Source organism: Necator americanus, chromosome X (assembly GCF_031761385.1).
Source record: "Necator americanus strain Aroian chromosome X, whole genome shotgun sequence".
Lineage (NCBI taxonomy): Eukaryota > Metazoa > Nematoda > Chromadorea > Rhabditida > Ancylostomatidae > Necator > Necator americanus.
Genome location: NC_087376.1, coordinates 34162756 through 34169579, shown reverse-complemented (window position 1 = coordinate 34169579; position 6824 = coordinate 34162756).

Here is a 6824-nt window from a genome sequence, read left to right as displayed (position 1 = left end):
GAAGACACCACCCAGTTAGAATAGTAGAACATCATAAGGGGAAACTCCACAGAATGCTTCCGTAATGAAGCGTCAAGTTATAATGGATTGACTTACTTCTGCGCTTTCTTCTAATAATGAGATCACCTCAAACTTTGAGCTTCAAGCAGTGGCACCGGAATGTTCGGAGCAAAGATTCATAAATGAACTACTTCTGTCGTTCTATTACGTAGTAAGCACGCAAATAATGCAAATCTTTGGAAAGCCCGGACCATTTTTTTTTCTCGGGAAGCAGACAGTTCTCCTCATCTCTAGGTCCTTTATCCCCCAACCACCGAGGTAGTAACAACGACTTCGAATCCTTCGAAGTCGTTATTACTTCCCCGAATATTTTGGAGCAAACATGATGTTATATGATTCTGTATTCCTTTCTTCAAAGATTTATATCAGAGTGCGAGATGTCTGGAAAACCTGTGTCGCTCAGAGATCATATGTACCTCAAGCTTGAATAAGAAATATAGATTTGTCTAGGTAGATGTGGGCGTTCATCGAGAACATTGTTATGGTTATTGTAACGTCGAGTATCCCCGCAATACGGGACGTTCATAACACCCGAGCAATAAAAAATAATCATGGTTCCAGAGTTAATTGATGATTTTGAATAGCTATTATAAAGTTGTGACTTTTTGTCCTTTGCATTTACGGAAATGTAAGCGCCATACTGAAGGAAATTCCACTCAAGGGTTGATCTGAGAAGCTGTTGAATTCTCATACAAGCAAGATTTTCTTTGCGAGATCCTGTCTGTTGAGCTTGTTGAACGATGTAGAAAGGCTAAGAAGATGTCGTGCGTTGATGTACGCACATAAATCGTTTGACGCATATTCATTTTACCATTCATAATAATTTCATCTATTAAAAATCATAACTTCCTGGAGGGATTGTAAATGATGGGATCTTGCAAATTAGAACCCTTACGAAAGCCGAACAAGAATATTTTTCAAAGCGTGTTTTCCCGCGAGACAATAAATTCCAATGTGTTTGTTGTAGCACGTTTCTTAAATCGTTCAAATTTTCAAGAACAGAAAAAACCGAACGTCATAAGATTTGCTCAGGAGAACGTATCAGCAATCAAATTCATCTGAAAGGTTTGAGAAGGCTACAGCTAGCCAGGAAAGTGTGACGTTTCAAATCTTTCATCCTCATTTTTCTATGTTCCATTTAAATAACTTTTCCATCTGACATACGGTAACAACAGTGATTGATGACGTCTTTGATAGAATATAAAAAGGACAAGGGAAGCTATGCGGATCCACACCGTTTTCGTCGTCTCTGAAAGAGATACCGTTGTCACTGTAATGCATGTGATGAGCAAAAAATTCGCAATAAAAAATGAAATATCAGTGAAAGCACGGAATAAAAATACCCCTATTTCGAATTATGCTATGGAAACGTTGCTAAGAACCTTTTTCCCCCCATTTCTTCGTTCATATAACTGTTCCAACAACATGTTTGAATACTGATTTCTTCAAGAACTTCATTTCACTTAATCACCTGAGTACGACACTTCTGCGGGGGATTCATGCATCTGCAAAATTTCTTCAACTAGTTCCAATTTTGTGCAGTTTTTGGAGTCTACCTTCCGATTTCCGCCTTCTTTCGCATTGCAGTTCCCATTTATACCCGTGTTTCCTACACCTTAGCAAATATAGATGGAAACGTTTCGCAGGAATATTCGGATATTTCTTCCTTTTCACTGTGCTTACCTGAAGTAGGTGAAATAACCATTCCGTTTCAATAACTCGAATATATAATAGTTAAATTACTTGAGATAGCGTATCACAAAATTTCTGATGTTTGAAGACCTACGTGAGTACAGCCAGGTCAAAACGATCTGAACCCTAGTGCAGTTGCTTAAAGGCATCACCCCACGAATCTGGAGTGGTATGGATTTTCGTTGGAGTATACGTGCATCGCGTCGTGGATTTTGTGATACGCCATCTCAGGTAATTTAACTATCATATATTCCAGTTATCGAGACGAATTGGTTATTTCACCTAAAAAAAACGAAAATCCATACGGACGCCCCGGCAGACAATTCATTTCATTCGACGAATCGCAGAGGGGACTGGGCGCAAAGGTGGCACGTTGCAATAGAGGACTTCGTGAGGAAGCGCATTCCGAAGCCGTCTGTTTACAGTGATGCAGGAGAGACGAGCGGAACCACCCCTGTATTCACAATCTACAACCTGATATAAGTATACTCCAACGAAAATCCATGCCACTCCAGATTCGTGGGGTGATGCCTTCAAGTGGCTGCGACCGATGTCCGACTTTACTCATCTCGTCGTTGGGAAGGCTGGACCACGCAAGCCTGTCCCTTACGCCGTTTTCCGGATTTCATGGGGAATTGAGCGTCATGACACCCACACTTATAAACTACACCTTTACCTCTGTCTACTCATGTATAGTAGGGTCGAAACGACATGAAGCACAGTGCAATTGCGTACGCGGCTTCTATAGAGGCGGTGCGGTGGAGCGCAGCGGGCGCGCGGATGGCGCAGCGGATGGGCGCGCGGATAGGGCCGCGGATAGGAGCGCAGGATGGCGCGCGGATGGCGGATAGGAGCGCAGCGGATAGGAGCGCACTGGAACCCTTGCTGGCACCACTCATCGCTGCAGTTTACGATGGTCGCACTTCGGTTCCAACTGCTACTTCCACAGCGTCGTTTCGAGCACGTACGCAAATGCACCGTGCTTCATGTCGTTTTGACCTGACTACATAGATCCCAATATCGGGTATTTTTTGATACGCTGTAATTAACTACTCCTATTACATAGCTAAACAAAACTCATATCACTCCCGACGAATTCCATGAATACAACTCCTAAACTTTACACCGTAGCAGATCTTAAAATTGAGTCATTGAGGATGCGCAGAAGATATGTTTTACAATAGTGAGGACTGAACGTTCAGTTTCGTAATAGTTATAGAAACGAAGGCTAAAAAAGGAGAATAACTCTCTCGGGAACTATCCTTCGGAAAGAAGAACTTGTTCAAATGTTGAGAGTAAGAAAGTCGCGTTAAAGTAGTATGATCCCGTGATCCCCCTCTTGAAATACTCGATAATCGCAGGTGCGACGCACGCCGAGAGTAGGCAGATGCGAAGCGACGGAGGAAGCAAGCAGGACTCGCAGAACCCGAGTGTGCTCGAAGAAGGACGTGGTGTGAAAGTACGATGCACCTCATGATGAAATCCCTCTCCGTGCAATGAGTCACTAAAACAGGAATTCCTCAAGGCATCCATGCTAGCATGAGTCATACTGTCCTGGCTTCGTCTCCTTCATTTCCACAGTATCTCGATTTTGTCTATCAGGCAGTGGGCGTGTGCTGAGTCACTTCGTTCAGCACTGGGATATAAAAGGCGCCCTGTCTGAGTCAGATAGGTCGTCCTGTTACCCGACATGTGACAATCTCGTCTTCACAACCATGGTTTCACTGGTTCACTCCAAGTTGTCGGCTCAGAAGGAGAAGCGGATCTGGTATTGTTTTTCGTTGCTGCTACGTCCACATCACAATTCTGAACCACTCGTTTTCTATTTCCCTTTATTTGGTAACTTTTATTTGTCTGATTTGTTTTTGTCGTGTTTTGTTTACTATTTCGTCGCATAAGAGGATCCCAGCAGCTCTATTTCGCAATTGTAGGTGAGAGGTGAGTCTGCTCATAGCCTTCATTTCTTACTCTTCACTCCTACGTGGACAATGTTTCGAAATCAGTTGCGCTTCCAGAGAGTGGGTGATGACACATGTACACGCTCATGTGTTGTTTTTCTTCGTGCAGAGACATAAGCGCCGCTACACCACCTTTCCATCGTCATAAAAATACAACCTGCTTCTTGCACGTATTTTGTACTCAGCAAAGGTGCTGCGTATAGTGCTGCAGAATCTTTGCTGGTGCAAGCTACGTGGCTTGGAAGTGAATCGTTATCATGATTTCCTGCTACTCGCACTTGTCCTGCAAGTAAAATGTTATTATCATGGATCTATCTAGAAACGCTCCGCTGATAACAGGTTAAATTCACTGTTGAAGTCTCTTCAGTACACGCCATTGCTGCTTTTTCTAAGTTCATTCAATTGTACGATTGTGTAACTTCCAAAATAGCCAAATAATGATGTACTTTTCGAGGATTTTTGAGGGCTCTTGGCAACAGAAACTAGCAATCTTCGTTAATATGTAGTTTGCGAAAGTCTTTAGGGCCATGAGAAATTAATCTATAAAGATTTGAGACTGAACTCTTCGCCGTTCGTAACATGCTGTCTTTAACAATCTCAAGTGTAGCAGCGTATCACGAACGGCTATGTTGGGATCTCTTTGGAGGAGTAAGAGTGTAGTTCACAGGTATGGGCGTGACCACGCCTAATCCCACCTACTAATCCAGAGATAAACGTGTGCGTCTCTTTGCGTCTACTATTCCGCATGTGTGGGAGCTTCCACTGCTTATTTGTAAGATGTCAGTTGGATTATTGGAGGACAACGGAGTTCATATTGTCATTAGTTGCATCGTTGTAGTGATGAACTAACACAATGCTGCTATTCAAGCACTTTTTTGGATTACCACGAATTTGTACGACATGAGAACCACACCCCTTCCGCTATTTGTGGAACATCGTCAACTTAGTGATACGCTGACTTTGAAAGATGTGCTTCTTGTCAGAGTTGTAAACAAACCCATCTTTTTCGTTCTCGAAGCCACCAAGTTGTTCACCCTTTTTTAGCTTGATTGGATTTCGCTTACTGCTCTTAATGCTAGGGTTGCAGAGTTGGGTCAAAACGACATGAAGCACGGACAGTTGTCCAAGCTGCTGCGCTCGAAGCGATGCGATGGAGCCAGCGGTTGGAACCGAGGTGGGATCATGGCGAATTGCAAAGATGGGTGGCAGTGGCGAGGATCCTTACACGATCCCAACTGCCACGCTCCACCGCGCGGCTTCGAGCGCAGCCGCTTGACCAACTATCCGTTCTTCATGCCGCTTTGACCCAACTATAGTATTTGAACTTGAAAGAGGAAATGCTGAATTGGATAAATTATCCGTATTTGCGGAACTTCGCTCGAAATTTGTGCAACAATCCATGCTTTGTTGTTCCTCTTGACAGCGTTCAATTTACTTCCCAACTAATTTGCAAATGAGTGTGAAGTTTCGCAACAAGGGGGACTCTTTGCCTTTGGCTCTGAAGAGTACGCTAACAGCTAATCTCCTCGATTCTCAAATCTGTGACTGTTAGTAGGGATATTTTAGCTAATATATTTGTTGTTTGTTTGTTTTGTTTACAGCCTCTACTCATTAGTTATTTCCTTCTTATCTCTCCTTATTGACGTAGAGTTCAACTCATCGACTTTTCGCTTTCTCCATTCAGCATCACAATCTGTAACTTCTTTTAGTTGCGCTCAGCATTTAGTAAATCGTGGAGGAAATTGTCATCTTGAAAATATTGATGCATTGCTACGTTTCCTCCTTAACCATTGGCTTGAATATGGTGACATTAGTGTTGTCCTGATAAATAGATTCATCCTCCCGTACGAGAATTCACTACGTTATTTTTGTTGAATTCCATCGTATTTATGAAAGTCTCTGTGTTATTTCTTTTGTTAGTTGTTCCAAACTATTCTTTCCCACTTATAATATATTCTGCCATGAATTACAAGACGCACTTGTCTATCGTGGAACATAGAGTCTTTGATGTCCCTTTGTTATAATGTGTTTATGATACGAACATACTAAACCAGTTCGGTTCTGTCTCATACATTGTAAGCTGAACTTTGTCTTTCGACATGTTGCACTCAAGTATTGATCAATCCCGTTCAATCAATGGAAGGAAAACAGTATTGGCTCCTTTTCCCAATACTGTTCCTCTCTTCTTGAACAGAAGTTACAAAAGGTGCAGGAATATACAGGCTATGCAGTAGCTTTTGTTTCGTTGTTCATCACATTACAACCATGACGCAATCCAGCCAAGCTGGAGAATGGTTGTGTGGAACGCTTCCTGCTGCCGACCTTGACAGGTAGACCCTACTTGGATCAGGCAAAACTGGTGAACATAGTAATCGGAAATAAGGTACTTGAAGAATGAAAGCAGCGAGGTGATATACTGCTTGGGAATAGCTGAAATAAAGTTTAAAATAAAGTAAGTAGTTAGTAAAGTTGACTAAAAATTTTGGTCAGTTTTTATGGTGTCTTCCTTCCCTTTCGTTTTTGGAGTGTAGCTATCTATATCCGTTTCTGGCGATACTTCCTGTTTAATTTTTGCAAGCAGGAGTACCGAAGGCATGATCACCGCTGTTTTAGAGTCGAATTTACTCTGATATATTACCGTTCTATTAAGGCCGATTACGTAGGCTGTTTTGCTACGACAGCATACCACGAATCTGACCTGGTGAAGGAATCCGCGGGAAAGATAGGCATGGGATTGTAGACTGCGGGATTCGGCGTGGTTCTGCTCATCTCTCCCTAATCGTCGTTGAAAACGACGGGAACACCTTCCTACGAAGTACGTTAGAATGTGTATTCCACTCTCACCGGTCCCCTCAACAACCTATTCAATGGTTGAATGATTTCACTTGAATAAGTTGGTGAGAAGACATCACTGATCCTGTGTCGATCGCACTTGGATGCGTAGCGTGCACATGGGTGGCGCGCTACAGCTGAAATCGTCGTAAAAACCGCATCTTCCGCACCGTTTTTTTTAGGACGATTAGGGAGATATAGACGGAACCGCCCCAGGTCCCGGAATCTACAACTCCATTTCCCGCGGATTCTCTCATCACGTCAGATTCGTGGTATGCTGCC